Here is a 20,893-nt window from a genome sequence, read left to right as displayed (position 1 = left end):
TGGGAGACAGCGGCTGTGCTCCTGCTTTGAGATAAAGAGAAACAGACCTGGCACCCGAGCGCCCTGGACACACAAGAACACGGAGGCTCATAGAGGTTAAGTAACTTACTCAAAATCACACAGCAGAAGTGCGGCTGAGGTTTGAGCTCAAGTCTCCTGGTCCCATGCACCGCTAGACCACGGGACGTGGGGTGGGGATGGGGGGCTTGAACACCCCGCTAAGGAGTTTGGACTTTATCCTGAAAGCATCGGGGAAGCCGTGAAGAGTTTTAAGTGGCACTTTGCCACTACCAGAGCTGTACCTGTAGATATTCATCCTGGCAGCTGCATGGAGAATGAACGGGAGGGGACCACACACGAAGCAGAGACGGCACGCATGGGTGGGGAGGCAGGGGCCCCCCTAAACCCCCACAAGAGATGCCAAAGGGGGTCTGAAGAACACTGTAGCTGCAGAGTGAAGGATGAACTCCACCGACAGTAAGAAGGTAGAGTGGACCGAGCCAGGTGACGAGCAGAAGGAACCATCGGAGACGAGCAGGAGGCACCAAGCAGACACCCAGGAGGGACGAGCCAGGGTTGGGTCTCAGGTCATGGTTGAGCTGGCCAGCTGGGTGACCAGAGACAACATCTACCCAGAGAATGAACTAAGAGGAACAGGAAGAAGCAGGGGAGTGAGGGAAGAATCTGTTTGAAAGGATTGCTAGAAGGAGATGCCCTGTTCTGCAAAGGACCTGATCCTCCCGGCATTCCCGTCTGTTCACAGGAGATGCCCTGTAACCAAAAGCAATTTCTGGAAGACACACAAAGGTGTACTGGTTAGTTCGGGGACAGGAGGGTCTTGTGAACATAGAACAGACCAGCAGGGATATGGTACTGACAGCCTCTGAGGATGAAAAAGTCATGCAAACATAGGCGAGGCTAAACCCCATGTTTACGTATGTTTAAAAATATTGGCAAATGTTAGAATGGCAAGTGTTAGCTTTCCCCATGCCTTATATTTCTATGCCACAGTATTTTTAACACTACTAGCCTATGTCTTTGCGTACTTTCCCAGGTGGGACCAGGTGAGAAATGGCCCCTGAGCTGATGGAAGAGTTTAGCCACAGCACGTGTGTTTAGCACAGCTAGTACACTCTTCCCTCACTGGGTAGCCAGCTGCCTCTGAGAGTTGCTCCTCCATGAAACAAGATGTATAAAGAGCAAACTTCAATATTAGAAGCACTTTGACTGTCTAACTGCCTATGCAGGGCTCTATATAACACAATATTAGGACGTCTGGTGTTAATTGTAGCCACTATAAGCTTTATAAATAATAATGCCAACAATCTCACTATTGATGTTATTGTTTTCTGATTTTCATTAGGTTCACATCTTAGTATGTGGAGAAGGAGGACTGTTATTGAACATTTTCCCTTAATATCGTCCAATCTTTTTCCATCTCTAAGCCATCCATTTTTGAAACATGAATGTGAGATGCTAAATGTTACTTTGGACTCCTTTAGTAACACTAATTGGGTTCAAGAGGAAATGCGTTCATTATCAAAAGTAATAGTTTGAAATATGTATTAAAGGGATGAATGTTTAATGTCTGGTTGTTATTATATGATTTAAAATTCAATAAGCATTTGTCCTACATATTAAAGAGTCAGTATTTTATATGATGATTAGAACAATTACTATTCATTAACATTTTATTTTTCCATCTTCCGTTGTCAAGGCAACCTTTCACTCTCTTCTCAACTACTAAGCAGTAGAAATGAATTACAATTTCTTAGTCCCATTTAAATAATTGGACTTGTAATATACATTGTTTTCTTAAAAGAGACTTTGTTTTCCAACCTTTATTCATTATAATTCCTACTCTTTAAAAGGATGCAAGATTAACTTTAAGGCTTTGTAAAAAAAAAAAAGGGCACCAACATCTCAAACATAGAGAAGTTTCACAAAGAAAATTATAATAAAACTGTTTACTTGGTATGCTTGTAACATTAATAGCACTATTATAAAATATGTTACAAGGATGTTTAAGTGTATATTTTAATGAGATAGTAATTCAGTGTGAGACTGAATCTTACTAATAGCAAATTTCCCTGAGTGAAGACATACAATGTAATCAGTAGTGACAAGCTGTTCTGCTTTCCTGTGTTAGGCTGGCTATGTCAAGGTCAACTCTCTTACCGGGTTCTTGCATGTACTCTCTATTAGGCAGTCTTCTGGTATAATTCATTAGTGCATTTGTTTGTGAATTACTCCTACAAATACTATTAAATGTCTGTTAGGTGCTGTGTATTAAAAGTAAGCCTAAGATATGAGTAGGACAAATGCTTTCTCTGTGATCACAGAACTTAGAGCTACTTCTTTATTTCTGGAAAAGGAAGCCAAATCCAGCTACAGAGAGAATGTAAAAGCATTTTTGGCATTGTGAAAACTTGAATTTAGCATTCATTTTAAACTTTTAAAATTCACTTGCCATAAATTTGGATAAGATCATATTTTTTGTGTAAAATCTTTAAAAATAGGAGGATGCATGTTTAAAAATATCCTTATTCACTCTATTTCCCACTTTTTACTTTTTCAGTTCAGTTCAGTCACTTGGTTGTGTCTGACTCTTTGTGACCCCATGAATTGCAGCACTCCAGGCCTCCCTGTCCATCACCAACTCCCGGAGTTTACTCAACCTCACATCCATCGAGTCGGTGATACCATCCAGCCATCTCATTCTCTGCCCCTAATGCCTCCCAGCATCAGAGTCTTTTCCAATGAGTTAGTTCTTCACGTGAGGTGGCCAAAGTACTGGAGTTTCAGCTTCAGCATCATTCCTTCCAAAGAACACCCAGGACTGATCTCCTTCAGAATGGACTGGTTGGATCTCCTTGCAGTCCAAGGGACTCTCAAGAGTCTTCTCCAACACCACAATTCAAAAACATCAATTCTTTGGCACTCACCTTTCTTCACAGTCCAACTCTCACATTCATACATGACCCCTGGAAAAACCATAGCCTTGACTAGATGGACCTCTGTTGGCAAAGTAATGTCTCTGCATTTCAGTATGCTATCTAGGTTGGTCAAAACTTTCCTTCCAAGGAGTAAGTGTCTTTTAATTTCATAGCTGCAATCACCATCTGCAGTGATTTTGGAGCCCAAAAAATAAAGTCTGACACTGTTTCCACTGTTTCCCCATGTATTTCCCATGAAGTGATGGGACCAGATGCCATGATCTTAGTTTTCTGAATGTTGAGCTTTAAGCCAGCTTTTTCACTCTCCACTTTCACTTTCATCAAGAGGCTTTTTAGTTCATCTTCACTTTCTGCCATAAGGGTGGTGTCATCTGCATATCTGAGGTTATTGATATTTCTCCTGGCAATCTTGATTCCAGCTTGTGCTTCTTCCAGCCCAGCGTTTCTCATGATGTACTCTGCATAGAAGTTAAATAAGCCAGGTGACAATATACAGCCTTGATGTACTCCTTTTCCTATTTGGAACCAGTCTGTTCCATGTCCAGTTCTAATTATTGCTTCCTGATCTGCATACAGGTTTCTCAAGAGACAGTTCAGGTGGTCTGGTATTCCCATCTCTTTCGGAATTTTCCACAGTTTATTGTGAGCCACACAGTCAAAGGCTTTGGCATAGTCAATAAAGTAGAAATAGATGTTTTTCTGGAACTCTCTTGCTTTTTCCATGATCCAGCGGATGTTTTCAATTTGGTCTCTGGTTCCTCTGCCTTTTCTAATACCAGCTTGAACATCTGGAAGTTCATGGTTCACGTATTGCTGAAGCCTGGCTTGGAGAACATTTAAACATTAAGAAAATACGTATTTTGTTTTTTAATCTCATAACACTGAGAAGCTAATTACTTTCTCCTGAGTTGTCTATGAAAATACAGATCTTAGAACTATTTCATTGTCTCGTCCTACAGCATTAATTAATTATTTTATACCTGCTGTCCTGTAGTCCAAGGACTTTTACTGTCATCTCCTTCACTCTTGTCAGAGTAGTCATTTAGTATCTCTCCAAACTTTATTGCTATGAAAAATACCTTAGAGAATGTGACCGTAAGGTTCTCTTTGTGCACATTGCAAGTAGCTTTGAATCAGTGCCAAGAAAAGACTTGCTACAGCAAATTATATGCCCACTTTGTTGGGGAAGAGGGCTTGCCTGGTGGCTCTGAGGTAAAGAATCTGCCTGCAGAGCAGGAGACTCGGGTTCAATCCCTGGCTAGAGAAGATCCCCCAGAGAAGTGAATGGTTACACACTCCAGTATTTTTGCCTGATGAATTCTGTGAGTAGAGGAGCTTGGTGGGCTATAGTCCATGAGGTTAGGGTTAGGGTTAGGGTTAGGGTTAGGTGGACACGACTGAACGACTAACACTTTTGCTTTCACTTAGTGGGCAAAACGAGTTGCTCAATGGGAGTGAAATTTCATGTATGTTAGGTGAATAAGCTCTAGAGATCTGCTGTACAACATGGTGTCTATAGGTAAAAATGTAGTGTTGTGCACTTTAGAATTTGTTAAGAGTATAGACCTCATGTGAAGTGTTCTTATCACCAGGGGGAGAAAAAAAAAAAAAGAAAAGGAAAGGAAAGGAAAAATAACCCCCAAACCAAAGGATTGCAAGGAAACCCTGGGAGGTATTGGCTACATCTATTTCCTTGACGGTGGTCGTGGCATCATGGGTATTTGCATATGTCCAAACTCATCAGATTGTACACATTAAATATGTGGAGTCATTTACATACCAATTATACCTCAATAAAGCTGTTAAAATTATTTTACTAAAGATATGAAGTTGCACACTAGAAAATCAGTATCAGTTTAAACCCTCTGCTAGTAATATATGAAATGATGCATTTCTCATAATCGTTTTCCATACTGAATTCATCACATTAAAAGTTATATACAGGAAAATAATTACGAAAAATTATATGCTACATGTCATTAAAATACACACTTTCCCAATAATTACTGAGGTTGAATATTTTTCATACACTTATTGGAGATTAATATTTCTTGTGTATTTCACCTGTAAATTTGTTTTCATATTTATTGCTGATTCCTTTATCATAAATAACTATTTAAAATTCTAAGCTCTTTAAAATACCTCACAAAGTGGTAACAATCCAAACACCATGACTCAGGATAAAACACTTATTAATGTGATGCTAAATGTCTTTGTGTATACATTCACAAATCAGAAGTGATCTTTTATTGCATGTAGTTTTCTCAAGATCCTTTTAGAAATCTGAACAAAGGATGTGGTCTTTTATTATGCCAATTACTATGCAAAGTTGAATCCTTTTTAAGTGCAATATATTCATTTTTTTATAGATGTATGCAATTTATTTGACGAGTATCCTATGGCTTCCCTGGTGGCTCAGTCTGTAAAGAATCTGCCTGCAATGAGGGAGACCTAGGTTTGATCCCTGGGTTGGGAAGCTCCCCTGGAGGAGGGCATGGCAACCTACTCCAGTGTTCTTGCCTGGAGAACCCCATGGACAGAGGAGCCTGGTAGGTTACAATCCATGGGACACAACTGAGCAACTAAGCACAGTGTCTTATGAGTGGATATTTTTAATTTTTCCAGTTATGTGCTATTATAAGCAACACTGCAGTGATAATCTTTACATGGGTACACACACACACACACACACACACACACACCATGTCATGCACCTTCTCCATTAGCATCTTGATACATTCACTGATGTGAAACAGCTGAGGCTAATGATATGTACATTCTAAACATTATACATACGTAAAACTTGCCTTTTACAGAGATTGTACAAATTTACAGATTATTAGAGAACTCATTTTAGCACAGCAATAACAAATCCTGGAGCTACATTTTTTTTTTCCTAATTGGCTGATCAATTAAATGGCAAAAACACTTTATTATTGCTTTAATCTGATTTGGTTTGTTAATATGTTTAATGAATATTCAATGGTCAACTTTGTTTCTCTTCTTTTGTGAACTACTCATTCATATTTTTACTTCATTTCTTGGGATTTTTTTCTTTTTCATACTCATGTGTAAGAACACATCTTAAAGTTTTGCCTATTGTAAAACTGAGTAAATGTTTCTCAGTTTATCTTTTTAAAATGTTTGCAATGTAAAGAATTTTCATATTTAGGTAAATTAACTTAGAATAGTACTATTAGTAATTATGTCTATTTTGGGTCTTTTTGTCAATTTGATAATTAATTTTTCTAGCTCAAGATTATCTAATTTAATGGCAATGTATATGCAGTTATATTTCTGGATTTTTAATCATATCTTCCAGTCTTATATTGATACCAACTCTTTAATTAAATTTATTATAATGTATTTCAGTTACTGGTTGGAAATCTTCCTATAGTAGTCTTTATATTTAAGCATTTTCCATTTACCAATAATTTTTCTTTCAAGCATGTATATTAAAATTATTTTTAAAATGATGACAAAAGTCATTAAATCACTTTAATGTGTAAAAACATTTAAAAATTCAAAGGGATATCAATAAAGTTTCAACAAGTATTTTTTTACAGAGATTGAAAAACTAATTAAAAATTATATGTGGAAATGAAAAGCACCTGGAAGAGCAAATATAATTTTGAAAAAGCACAAAATTAGAAGATTTACAATTGGTTAATTAGTCTTAACTTTGATAAGATCTATTATAGACTACAGTAACTGATTTAATATTTGTATGACATAGACAAACAGATCAATAGAACAATAGTGAGTCTAGATTGATCCATGTGTATGTATTTAACTGATTGTTGACAAAGGTCAATGGAGAAAGATATTTTCAATAAATGGTGCTGGATTATCTTAGATATTTTTTGAAAAAAATGAGAATTTATATTTACTTCATACCATGAGAGTTGGACTATAAAGAAAGCTGAGCGCTGAAGAATTGATGCTTTTGAACTGTGGTGTTGGAGAAGACTCTTGAGAGTCCCTTGGACTGCAAGGAGATCCAACCAGTCCATTCTGAAGGAGATCAGTCCTGGGTGTTCATTGGAAGGACTGATGCTAAAGCTGAAGCTCCAATACTTTGGCCACCTCATGCGAAGAGCTGACTCATTTGAAAAGACCCTGATGCTGGGAAAGATTGAGGGCAGGAAGAGAATGGGACGACAGAGGATGAGATGGTTGGATGGCATCACCGACTCAATGGACATGGGTTTGGGTGGACTCTGGGAGTTGGTGACGGACAGGGAAGCCTGGCGTGCTGCGGTTCATGGGGTCGCAAAGAGTCGGACAAGACTGAGCAACTGAACTGAACTGATGCATAAAAGTTTAATTTATGATAGATCATAAACATAACACTTAGAAGCATAAAACCTCTAAAAACACATGGATAAGTATGTTTGCAAATTTAGGATAGGCAAACATTTCTTGGGCAAGACATAAAAAATCCAAACAGGAAAAAAAAAATGGTAAATTGAACTTTATGCCAATTAACAACTTCTGTTCTTCAAGAGACACTGAAGAAACAAATGCAGAGGCACATATTTGGATATAATATTGGATGTTTATCTATTTGATAAGGGCTTCCCAGGTTGTGTTAGTGGTAAAGAATCTGTCTGCCAATGCAAGAGACATAACCCACTCCAGTACTCTTGCTTGGGAAATTCCATGAACGGAGAAGTCTGGCAAGCTACAGGTCATGGATTCGCAAAAAAGAAATCCGACATGAATGAGCAACTGAGCATGCCTGAAACATATAGGTACAACCAAGTCCGCCAAGAGAATGGGATGGAGCCTCCAGAATGCACAGTAGCCAGTGAACAAACGTTGGGACAGAAATGTACCTGGAGTGCTGGAGAAAATGAAAAACTTCAGCATAACTGGAAAAGAGAGTAGCTCAGTATAAAACAGGGAGCATAGCTAATATTTGTTTTTAATTTTAATTTTTTATTGGGGTATAATTTTTGATAATGTTATATTAGTTTCTGTTCTACAATGAAGTGGCTCAACTATATGTATCATTTATCCCCTCCCTCTTGGGCCTCCCGCCTGCCCCCTATCTCATCTCTCTAGGTCACCACAGAGCACTGAGCTGAGCTCCTTGTGCTATACAGCAGCTTCCCCCTAGCTATCTATTTCACACGTGGTAGTGTATATATGTCAGTCCCAATCTCCCAACTCATACCATTCCAAGTCTACCAGTCTGTTCCCTACATCTGCATCTCTATTCCTGCCCTGAAAATAGGTTCATTTGTACCATTTTCCTACATTCCACAGGTATGCATTAATATACTGTATTTGTTTTTCTCTTTCCAACTTCCTCAGTCTGTATGACAGACTCTAGGTCCACCCACATCTCTACAAATGACCCAGTTTTGGATAATTCAAAAAGGCACGTGCAGTACCCTAGCACTACTTTCAATAGTCAGCGCATGGAAGCAACTGAAATTTCCATCAACAGATGAATAGATAAAGGAGACGGAACATATATAGAATGGAATATTACTCAGCCGTAAAAAGCACAGCATAAAATTAAAATGAGGAGTAGCTTTGAATAGCTTATGCAAGGAATTAGAATTTAACAAAAATGAAAGAAAGGAAAAAAGTAAGACAGAGAAGAAGGAGGAGGAGAAGGGAGAAAAGAATGGGGGGTGGGTAAAGGGGAGGGAAGGAGGATGGAAGGAAAAAGGAAAGAAGACAAAAAAGATGGAAGAATACTTCTATAAGACTCTTTATGTGTCAGGCCTCATTCTGAACACTTTGCACATATGAGGACCTTTAATCCTTGCCTCATCTGTATATGGTGTGCACTCTTACTATCTCTCATCTTGCTTAAAAAACTGGTTCTGAAAGTTAGTAACTGGCCTAACTCCTCCATGACCAAAAGGCAGAGTTGTGGCAGTCTGGCTTCAGTCTGCATTTACCCACCACATCACTGTCTTGAATGCACTTGGAGCCGGAGTGCCATAGTGCCCATTAGAAGGTTAATGCCTCGATTCAGAAGAAAGATGAGAGTGATTTGGGTTGAGAGACAGTGAACTGGGTGGGTTCGAGTGACTACTCTGTAAAATCAAATGAAATTGATGGTAGAGTCAGTTCAGTTCAGTTCAGTCGCTCAGTCGTGTCCGACACTTTGTGACTCCATAGATGCAGGTAATAACGGAAAAAAATATCAAGAATGACTCTCCAACTTCTGGATAGATTGGGTTATTTAATAACATAGGAAACAGGGATAGAGAAGGCTGAGGATTGAAGAACTGATGCTTTTGAACTGTGATGTTGGAGAAGACTCTTGAGAGTCCCTTGGACTGAAAGGAGATCAACACAGTCTATCCTAAAGGAAATCAACCCTGTATAGTGATTGGAAGGCCGATGCTGAAGCTGAAGCTCCAATAGTTTGAGCACCTGATGCAAGGAGCTGACTCATTGGAAAAGACACTGATGATGGGAAAGATTGAGGATTGGAGGAGAACGAGGTGGCAGAGGATGAGATGTTCAGATAGCATCACCAACACAATGGACATGAATTTGAGCAAACTCTGGGTGATAATGGAGGACAGAGGAGCCTGATGTGCTACTGTCCATGAGGTGGCAAAGAGTCAGACATGACTTAGCGACTGAGCAATAACAAGAACCAAAATTACAGTTTTTTTTTTCCCATTAAGTTTGAGATGCTAAAGAAATATCCAAGTAGATACATCAAAACCCCAGTGTTTCTGTGCTTACCTCCCTCTTTCCCAAGATGGCATGAAGTTATCAGGCTGCCCTCCAGTTCACCCCAGATCACTGACTATTCAGATGTGTTCTCTGAGAGCTCTGTTTGCAGTGGATTACTGTCTTTGAGACTGAGCCATTTTTTCTTTCTGACTTGGCCCCTCTCCCTGTTATCTGTGCTACCAAGTCTCATGAATAACAGAGCATATTGCTTGCTAAGTTGCTTCAGTCATGTCTAACTCTTTGCAGTCATATGGACCACAGCCTGCCAGGTTCCTCTTTCCATGGGATTCTTCAGGCAAGAATACTGGAGTGGGTTGTCATTTCATTCTCCAGGGGATCTTCCAGACGCAGGGATTGAACCCAGGTCTTTAGCATTGCAGGCAGATTCTTTAATGTCTGAGCCACCACGGAAGCTGTATTAACTCAGGGAGAGCATATTAACTCTTCCACTAACTTCTTCTATATTCAATGCAAGACAACCAGAATCCCTTTCCCAATGTGAGGGGATGGAGAGGGGTCAGATGTGCTGAATCAGGTCCTCTTACTGTTCAACTCCAATACAGCTCCTTTCATTGGGTTCCCGTGAGTTTGCCTGCAGAGAACTGAGGCAGAATGCAAGATAGTTTGCTGTCAGCTGCCCTCTCAATCTATGTTTTATCCCAAAGAAGAAAGTTAGAACACATGATGGCCCTACTCCCCTCCCTTCATCTTCTCTATCCTATTCCTCCAGGAGTCAAGAAATTTAGCTAATTCTCATTCCTTGATGTCAGGAAATTCCCCTACCTCTTATGTCCTTTCTTTCATAACTGGTAACCCTCACTGCCCCCCTTTTTTATGGGGCCCTAAAGCTGGAATATCCTTGAGAGAACTTGGATCCCTGGGAGGATGAACTATACATCTGTGAAACAGTTTAATTCTTTCAAAATAATTCTTCGGTTATGGTCCTTAATACAAATGCATCTTCATTATCTTCCCTTCACCCACTGAACAGGATTTTATTTGCTGGTCAGGAAAGATGGTTTCTAACCATTGTCTCTTCCCCCAATTTAGACACAGTTGGCAACTGGGCAGCCCCCTTCACCCCACCGAGGCATGAAACTTTAAAGGAGTTGAGTGAAACTTTGAAGGTGTTGAGTGAATGTTTGGGAGTAGATGGACCTAAGCAGCAAGGTCAGTAGTTTAGACTGAGGAAAACACAAAGGTTCTAATCATGAGATATTGAGAGCTGTTAAATTAATTCAACACAAAATTTTAAGTGTTTGAAAATGACTGTGTTTAACTGAGCACCCCACTGTGCTTTGACTGAGAGGCCCTGTAAAAACTGCTGTTTTCAAGCGGGAAATACACATTTAGAATCAATTCTGTGTGTTTGTGAAACTTCAAAGCATGTGACTAATTACAGAAATTTGATGTGGTTTTAGAATTTCCTTTTCTTTACATTATTGTCAATAGAGTAGCACAGAATCCAGAGTGATCAGTTCAATTTTGGCATGTGTTTTATTTCTATTAAATTTTTCTTACATTCAAAAGTTAGGATGTAGTACACTTTTCTAAGTAATTTCTTAGGTTGTGCTTTCATGAAACTTTTTATGTGACCAAGTTTGCAAGATCCACATTCATTACCATAGCCCACTTTCATATTTCATGGCATATTCATACTATTTTGGCTTCAGCCACCTTCCTCATTCTTAGTAAAAATAATTCCTTCTTAGAACTGCAATGTTAACATTATTTTCTCACATGCATAAGAATATTTCCATAAGAATCAAAGAAACACAAAGGGTAAAAGTTGAAGTGCTCAGTTGCTAAGTCCTGTGAGACTCTTTGTGACCTTATGGACTTTAGCCCACCAGGCTCATCTGTCCATGGAATTTCCCAGGGAAGAATACTGGTGTGGGTTGTCATTTCCTCCTCCATGGTATCTTCCCTACCCAGTATTGAACCCTCATCTCCTGCATTGGCAGGTGGATTCTTTACCACTGAGCCACCTGGGAAATGCCCAAAGTAGAAGATTGGTATTTAATTTATATTGATTCTGCAGCTTTAGTTTTGATTACTTTCCCTGGATTCTTAAAACTTCCATCCTGTCTGACAACAGGTTAAAAAATCTTAGTTCCTGAGACAATCTCAAATGAGATTCAGAGGGATTACAGCCCCTGCCACTCCAAATTGAAAAAAAAAAAGAGACAGAGAGAGAGAAGAAATTTCAGATGAATTAATTCTGTCTGGATATAGATTCTCACTGATATGGACTTGTTATTGCATCTTATATCTACCTTGCTGACACTCAGTCAGTGTTCCTTCTTAATATCCTCTTCCAGTTTGTCTATGTGGTCACAAATGGACATAGTTTCAGTTGAGTCCCTACTCTGAAAATGATTTACTTTCTTTGATGATGTATGTACTAATATGTACTTTAGGTAGGTCTATTCTTATTTTTAAAAAGACTTTATAGACGGAAGTGATGCCTTCTTTTGGTTTGAGTGGTTATTATTATGATTGAAGGTTGTATTTTAAACAGTTTGAATGTCCTTAGTCAATTATTTCTTTGAGTCTTTCTCAGTCATCCAAACTCAGCCATTTCTGGGAATTTTCCCAAGGGTTCTATTGCACTCTGATCTTCACTGTTTGAGGATACTTTGCTCCAGGTGATAATTGCTTGGCTTAATGCAAGACCAGTCCCTTTGAGGTCAGAGGCTGAGACATTTAAATCTGAATTGTGAACCCTAGTAATTGGGGTCTCAGTAGGTGCTGAAAAAATGAGCAAGGGGTAACATAATTTAAAACCTCTCTTCCTCTTCAGTGTATGGGTGATTTTTTTTCTTAACATTGGACATATAAATATAGTACCTTATTCAGTTTCAGGCACTAAGTCACTAACTTTAATGACAATTTGCAGCATTGCAACATAAACAGATAAATAGAGAATAAATATTTGGGATGCAGTGAATACCCTTGGGCTTCCCAGTGGTAGTGGTAAAGAACCTGCCAGCAATACAGGAGACACAAGAGACGCGGGTCCCTTCCCTGGGTTGGGAAGATCCCCTGGAGGAGGGCATGACAGCCCACTCCAGTGTTCTTGCCTGGAGAATTCCGTGGACAGAGGAGCCTGGTGGGCCACAGTCCATAGGGTCGCACAGAATTTGACACGATTGAAGCGACTTGGCACACATGTACATGATTACTCACACAATTCATATATTTTTATGAAGATGTTCAAATATTGCTCCATCATTTAAGAGGAAATTCCAGGTTTTCAGGAGAAAAGTTGAAAAATGCAAAGTAGGATAATTTAATTATTAAATTTATTAAGTAGTAAGTTGAGAACTATAGAAAAGATATGCTTCTTATAGTTGGACTGGAATGTGATTCTACGTTTTAATTCTGTTTTAAAAACAGAATTGTGATCTGTGTTTTTGCTACATAAGTGCAATTTTTGCTAAAATTAAGAATTTTAAAATGTACTGGGAAGTTTTCTATTGTTTATCCTTCTGATATAACTGCAGTCATTTCATATCCAACTCTGACTTCAGTAATTATATGCATAACACATATGATATCATTCTATATATTCTTTTTATGTTTTAAATTAAACTTTTTATTTAAAAAGTTTAAATTATGTTTAATGGTCTATTCTGTTTATTTTATTTTATTTTCTTTAAAAAATCTTTTGATCTTGAAATACTATTAGCTTTATAGGAAAATTGGAAAAACAACCCTTTACATAGCTTCCTTTAGTGTTAACAACCTGTTATAACCAGGGTGTATTTATCAATACCAGCAAATTAACATTGTTACAGTTGTCTCAACCAAACTATAGACCATACTCAAATTTGACTTGCTTTCCACTAATGTCCTTTCTTTACAATTGTAAATTAAAGCATTTTATTTGTTTATTAGATTTTATTATATTCTTCAGCCTTTAAAAAAATCTTCCCTTAATAAAGGGGAATCATCACTGTCGACACAAATATGTCCACCTTTCCATTTCAAAGGCTGCTAAGTATTCCATTGAACGGAAACACCAAATTCCTAACAAGCTCCCATGTCTTGAATGCCTGCGTGTTTGCGTGCATGCTAAGTGGCTTCAATCATGCCAGACTCTTTGCAGCCCCATGGACTGTAGCCCACCAGGCTCCTCTGTCCATGGGATCGTCCAGGCAAGAATATTGGAGTGGGTTGCCATGCTTTCCTCCAGGGGATCTTACAAACCCTTGAATGCTTGAGGTTTTAAATTTTTTAAATTGCGTTGCATCATCTGTCCTTAAAATACTGCCTTATGATCCAGCAATCCCACTGCTGGGCATACACACTGAGGAAACCAGAAGGGAAAGAGACACGTGTACCCCAATGTTCATCGCAGCACTGTTTATAATAGCCAAGACGTGGAAGCAACCTAGATGTCCATCAGCAGATGAATGGATAAGAAAGCTGTGGTACATATACACAATGGAGTATTACTCAGCCATTAAAAAGAATACATTTGAATCGGTTCTAATGAGGTGGATGAAACTGGAGCCTATTATACAGAGTGAAGTAAGCCAGAAGGAAAAACATAAATACAGTATACTAACGCATATATATGGAATTTAGAAAGATGGTAACAATAACCCGGTGTACGAGACAGCAAAAGAGACACTGATGTATAGAACAGTCTTATGGACTCTGTGGGAGAGGGAGAGGGTGGGAAGATGTGGGAGAATGGCAATGAAACATGTAAAATATCATGTAGGAAACGAGTTGCCAGTCCAGGTTCGATGCATGATGCTAGTTGCTTGGGGCTGGTGCACTGGGACGGCCCAGAGGGATGGTATGGGGAGGGAGGAGGGAGGAGGGTTCGGGATGGGGAACACATGTATACCTGTGGCGGATTCATTTTGATATTTGGCAAAACTAATACAATTATGTAAAGTTTAAAAATAAAATAAAATTGGAAGAGAATGCAGAAAATAAACCCAAAGCAATTCAAAAAATGGTCATAGGATCATACATATTGATAATTACCTTAAATGTAAATGGATTAAATGCACCAACCAAAAGATATAGACTGGCTGTGTGGATGAAAACATGTGCAGGTATGCACCTCCACTTACCACATCATTATGCATGACCCCCCAAACTGTATGTAATTATGTTATATTGTTAAGTTAATCAAGTTCCCATTATGGCTTACAATTGTAATTATCTTTTATTTTTTGTCTGGTTATTGACTGTGAAAACTGATAAATATCTTTTACTACTGTGATCATGTAACTATTGCTTACTTAATACCATTGTATCACGATTGGTCAACAGAAAATTAATAAAACTCTTTATCACCAAAAAAAAAAAAAAAAAAAAATACTTGCCTTAAAAAAAAAAGTACTTGCCCTTAAAAAAATGTTATGAAATTGAAGTGTCTGCACGTTTCAAAATTTTGTGTGTCCCCTGGTTACCCTCTAGATAGGTTTTTGCCTTTCATGCATCAGCCTGAGGAGAAGAGTACCTATTTCTCCAAGGAAAGCAACTTAAAATTCAGACCTGCCAACACTGCACTTTGCAATGAAGTAGAAAAGAAGCTAGCCTGACATAGGCAGAAACAACTTACTTTTTAACATGATAACAATTTGAGGTAGTAGAATTTAAGTACAGTACAAGTTGTCCATCACTCGCAAGGCATTTTTATAAGGTCACTGTAAGCACTGTTTGGGGATGGAAGAGTGCAATTCAGAGCAAAAGTTTCCATAAATTCCATTAACTAAATTGTCCATATTTTATATGCTGCTTATGTTTTCATGTCAGCCCACGGAAGCTACTTTGCTGATAATGTACCTAAACCAGTGTATTCACATTACTAGACTGAATTTCTCAAATGTGAATAGAATGAGTAGGAAAAGTATCTGACATTTTCTATTGTTCTCCTAGTGACATATATTTTAAATAGACAGCATTCTGGTTGTATTTATGTAGTCCTTTCCTGTATTCTGGTCTTTCCTTTTTGATACCATATAGATTATATCCTGTTCCATCCTCTGTGGTGGATTCATTTCGATATTTGGCAAAACCAATACAATACTGTAAAGTTTAAAAATAAAATTAAATTTAAAAAATATTTATATATATATATTCTTATACCTTGATCTAAAAAATATGGCTGACTTGTTGATCTTAACTTACTTATGGAGACAACAAGGTAGTTTAACTCATGTCTACTAAGGAGTAAATGACATGCATCAGACGGAGAAAGACACATATCATTCGACATCACTTATATGTAAAATCTTAAAAAAATAATATTAACAAACTTATTTATATAACAGAAGTAGACTCACAGATATAGAAAACAAACTCATGGCTAGGAAAGGGGTTAGTTGGGGGGGGAAATTAGGAGTTTGGGATTAACATATACATACTACTACATATCAAATAAATAGCAAGACCTACTATATAGCAGAGGAAACCATATTCATTGTCTTATAATAACCTGTAATGGAAAAGAATCTGAAAACAAGCACATACATATATACACGTACACAAAAATATACATGTATAACTGAATCACTTTGCTGTATACCTGAAACTAACAAAACATTGTAATTGAATATATTTTAATTTTAAAAAATTATTAAAAATGTGTAAATGACTTATACCATACTAGGCTTATTCAAAGAGTTACATGTGACAGTATGTGACATGAACATATCTCAGTTCAGTTCAGTCTCACAGTCCTGTCTGACTCTTACCGACCCCATAGACTATAGCACACCAGGCTTCCCTGTCCATCACCAACACCTGGAGCTTGCTCAAACTCATGTCCATGGAGTTGATGGTGCCATCCAACCATGTCATCTGCTGTCATTCCCTTCTCCTTCCTCCTCAATCTTTCCCAGCATCAGGGTCTTTTCTAGTGAATCAGTTCTTCCATCAGGTGGCCAAAGTATGGGAGCTTCAGCTTCAGCATCAGTCCTTCCAATGAATATTCAGGACTGACTTCCTTTAGGAAGGATTGGTTAGATCTCCATGCAGTACAAGGGACTCTCAAGAGTCTTCTCCAGCACCACAGTTGAAAAGCATCAATTCTTTCGTGCTCTGCTTTCTTTACAATCCAACTCTCACGTCCATACATGACCACTGGAAAAACCATAGCTCTGACTAGATGGACTTTTGTCAGCAAAGTAATGTCTCTTCTTTTTAATATGCTATCTAGGTTGATCATAACTTTCCTTCCAAGGAGTAAGTGTCTTAATTTCATGGCTGGAATCACCATCTGCAGTGATTTTGGAGCCTAAGAAAATAATGTTTCTCACTGTTTCCATTGTTTCCCTATCTATTTTCCATGAAGTGATGGGACCAGATGCCATGATCTTAGTTTTTTGAATATTGAGTTTTAAGACAGCTTTTTCACTCTCCGCTTTCACTTTCATTAAGAGGCTCTTCAGTTCCTCTATGCTTTCTGCCATAGGGGTGGTGTTATCTACATATCTGAGGTTATTTATGTTTCTCCCAGGAATCTTGATTCCAGCTTAGGCTTCATCCAAACCAGCGTTTCTCATGATGTTCTCTGCATAGAAGTTAAATAAGTAGGGTAACATTAAGTTTGGTCCATCTAGTCAAGAATATGGTTTTTCCAGTGGTCACGTATGGATGTGAGAGTTGGACTGTGAAGAAGGCTGAGCACCGAAGAATTGATGCTTTTGAACTATGGTGTTGGAGAAGACTCTTGAGAGTCCCTTGGACTGCAAGGAGATCCAACCAGTCCATTCTGAAGGAGATCAGCCCTGGGATTTCTTTGGAAGGAATGATGCTAAAGCTGAAACTCTAGTACTTTGGCCACCTCATGGGAAGAGTTGACTCATTGGAAAAGACTCTGATGCTAGGAGGGATTGTGGGCAGGAGGAGAAGGGGACGACAGAGGATGAGATGGCTGGATGGCATCACTGACTCGATGGATGTGAGTCTGAGTGAACTGCAGGAGTTGGTGATGGACAGGGAGGCCTGGCGCACTGCGATTCATGGGGTCGCAAAGAGTCGGACACGACTAAGTGACTGAACTGAACTGAACAATGTATAGTCTTGAAATACTCCTTTCCCAATTTGGATCCAGTCTGTTGTTCCGCGTCTTGTTCTAACTGTTGCTTCTTGACCTGCATACAGATTTCTCGGTAGGCAGGTAAGGTGGTCTGGTATTCCCATCTCTTTAAGAATTTATGATTACAGAGTGGAAGTGACAAATATATTCAAGGGATTAGATCTGATAGACTGAGTGCCTGAAGAACTATGGACGGAGGTTGGTGACATTGTACAGGAGGCAGTGATCAAGATCATCCCTAAGAAGAAAAATGCAAAAAGGCTAAATGGTTGTCTGAGAAGGTCTTATAAATAGCTAAGAAGAGAAGCTAAAGGCAAAGGAGAAAAGGAAAGATATATCCTTTTGGATGCAGAGTTCCAAAGAATAGCAAGGAGAGATAAGGGAGCCTTCCTCAGCAATCAATGCAAAGAAATAGAGGAAAACAATTAGAACGGAAAAGACCAGAGATCTCTTCAAGAAAAGTAGAGAAACCAAGGGAACACTTCATGCAAAGATGGGCACAATAAAGGACAGAAATGGTATGGACCTAATAGAAGCAGAAGATATTAAGAAGAGGTGGCAAGAATACACAGAAGAACTATACAAAAAATATCTTAATGACCCAGATATCCACAATGGTGTGATCACTCACCTAGAGCCAGACATGCTGAAATGGAAAGTTAAGTGGGTCTTAGGAAGCATCACTTTGAACAAAGCTAGTGGAGGTGATGGAATTCCAGTAGAGCTATTTCAAATCCTCAGAGATGATGCTGTTAAAGTGCTGAACTCAATATGTCAGCAAATTTGGAAAACTCAGTAGTGGCCACAGGACTGGAAAAGGTCAGTTTTCATTCCAATCCGAAAGAAAGGCAATGCCAAAGAATATTCAAGCTACTGTACAATTGCACTGATCTCACATACTAGCAAAGTAATGCTCAAAATTCTCCAAGCCAGGCTTCAACAGTATGTGAACCATGAACTTCCAGATGTTCAAGCTGGATTTACAAAAGGCAGAGGAACCAGAGATCAAATTGCCAACATCCATTGGAACATATCTAGGAACTGTAATAACATGAATTATGTTGAATTGAGTCATAAATGTTTTAGATACTTTGAGTAAATTATTTTTAATACTTTAAAATTGAGAGATAACATACTTACAATGGATTACATCTAGTATACTAATCTGACTTAAACAGTTCAGTGATTTTTTATAGGTACAAATTTAATCACTAGCCAGATTAAGATACAGAACATATCTAGGGTTACAGAGTTCCTCATGCACTTTCCCAATGTATACAGGACATAGATACACAGGCACACATGCACACGTGCCAAAAGTAATTGCTATTTCAGCATTCTAACTTCCGTTTTTTGTTATATCTGTCTGTATTTGAGCAATTCTTATTGCGTAAGTATGCCATTTACCTCCTGATGAACATTGCAGTCATCCGGTTTGGGCTGGAAATAGTACTACTGCTATGAGTCCTTGTGTGGATAGATATACTTCTTTCTTCATGTATAAGTGCTTGTGTATACAGAGACACTCTTTCATGTACAAGACTTTGTGTAGATAGATATACTCATTGCTCTGGGGGTAGAATTACTAGGTCATATATTAAGAGTATGCTTTATTTATTAGAAATCCCCAAAAGATTGCATCTGTTTTTCATTTTTAAAACCTGTGGCTGCATTGGGTCTTCACTGTGCTGCAGGAGCTCATCATTGCAGGGCGTAGCTGGGCTTCCCTAGCTGCGTCACATGGGCTTTGTTGCCTTCAGGCCTGTGGGATCTCCCTGGACCAGGGATTGAACCGGTGTTCCTGGCATCGGAAGGCAAATTTTTAACCACTGAACCACCAGGGAAGTATCCAAATGATTTCAAACTTAATGCCAATGATTTACAACCCAACAAGATGAGTTAAGTTGGGAAGATCCCCTGGAGAAAGCAGTGACTGCACTCCAGTATTCATGTCTGGATAGAGGAGCCTGGTGGGCTACAGTCCATGGGCTTGCAAAGAGTCAGACATGACTGAGAGACTTTCACTAGATGTGCTAAGGGAGTTTTCCTTGCTCTATATACAAAAACTTGATATGCTTAGTCATTTTAGCTACTGTGTTAAGTGTAGTGAAAATGTGCTTTTTTTGCACAAAAGTGGACATAAAGGCAAGAGTAGTTATTATAGCCATGCAAAGCAAAAGATCTAAGTTCCCGAACTATTTAATGTTCTATACACATATATTTTAAGCTTATCATTGTTATTTCTGTTTTTCATCTATTTAAGACCATTTTTCCTATATTTCAACATTTGTGTTCTTGGGATTTTACTTATGACTAAGAATACTTTGTGCCATTTTTAGTTGTTTAGTCACTAAGTTGTGTTTGACTCTGCAGTCCCATGGACTGTAGCCCACCAGGTTCCTCTGTCCATGGTATTTCCCAGGCAAGAATACTGGAGTGGGTTGCCATTTCCTCCTCCAGGGTATCTTTCTGACCCAGGAATCAAGCCTGTTTCTCTTGCATTGTCAGGCAGATTGTTTACCACTGAGCCACCTGGGAAGGCTGTTATTAGTTAGGAAGCCTTTATTTTATGGTTGTCATTGATTATATGAAATGACATACTTGGTTCTAGCTGTTCATGTTGTCATCTCTTTATTTTGCAGTTAAACTACATGCAGTGAGTTTAATTGCCTTTTGAAATACATTCAAAAGATTACATGATGATTTGCTCCTAAGGAAAAGTTAATATGTATAGAAAACAGCAATAGAGCAGTGGGCACATATTTTTTAGTGACAAAAATATTGATTGTAAGAGGAATATCTTCAATTGGCCAAATAATCTCTTTTGGGGGGAGGTGTTCAGTTCAGTTCCTCAGTTGTGTCCAACTCTTTGTGACTCCATGGACTGCAGCTTGCCAGGCTTCCATGTCCATCATCAACTCCCAGAGCTTGCTCACACTTATGTCCATCAAGTTGGTAATGACATCCAACCACATCATCCTCTGTCACCCCCTTCTCATGCTGCCTTCAATTTTTCCCAGCATCAGGGTCTTTTCCAATGAGTCAGCTCTTTGCATCATGTGGCCAAAGTATTGGAGCTTCAGCTTCAGCATTAGTCCTTCCATGGAATATTTAGGACTGATTGCTTTTTGGATTGACTGATTTTGGGGGAGGGACA

This window comes from Bos javanicus, chromosome 20 (assembly GCF_032452875.1).
Source record: "Bos javanicus breed banteng chromosome 20, ARS-OSU_banteng_1.0, whole genome shotgun sequence".
NCBI lineage: Eukaryota > Metazoa > Chordata > Mammalia > Artiodactyla > Bovidae > Bos > Bos javanicus.
Note: the sequence above shows the minus strand (reverse complement) of the source record.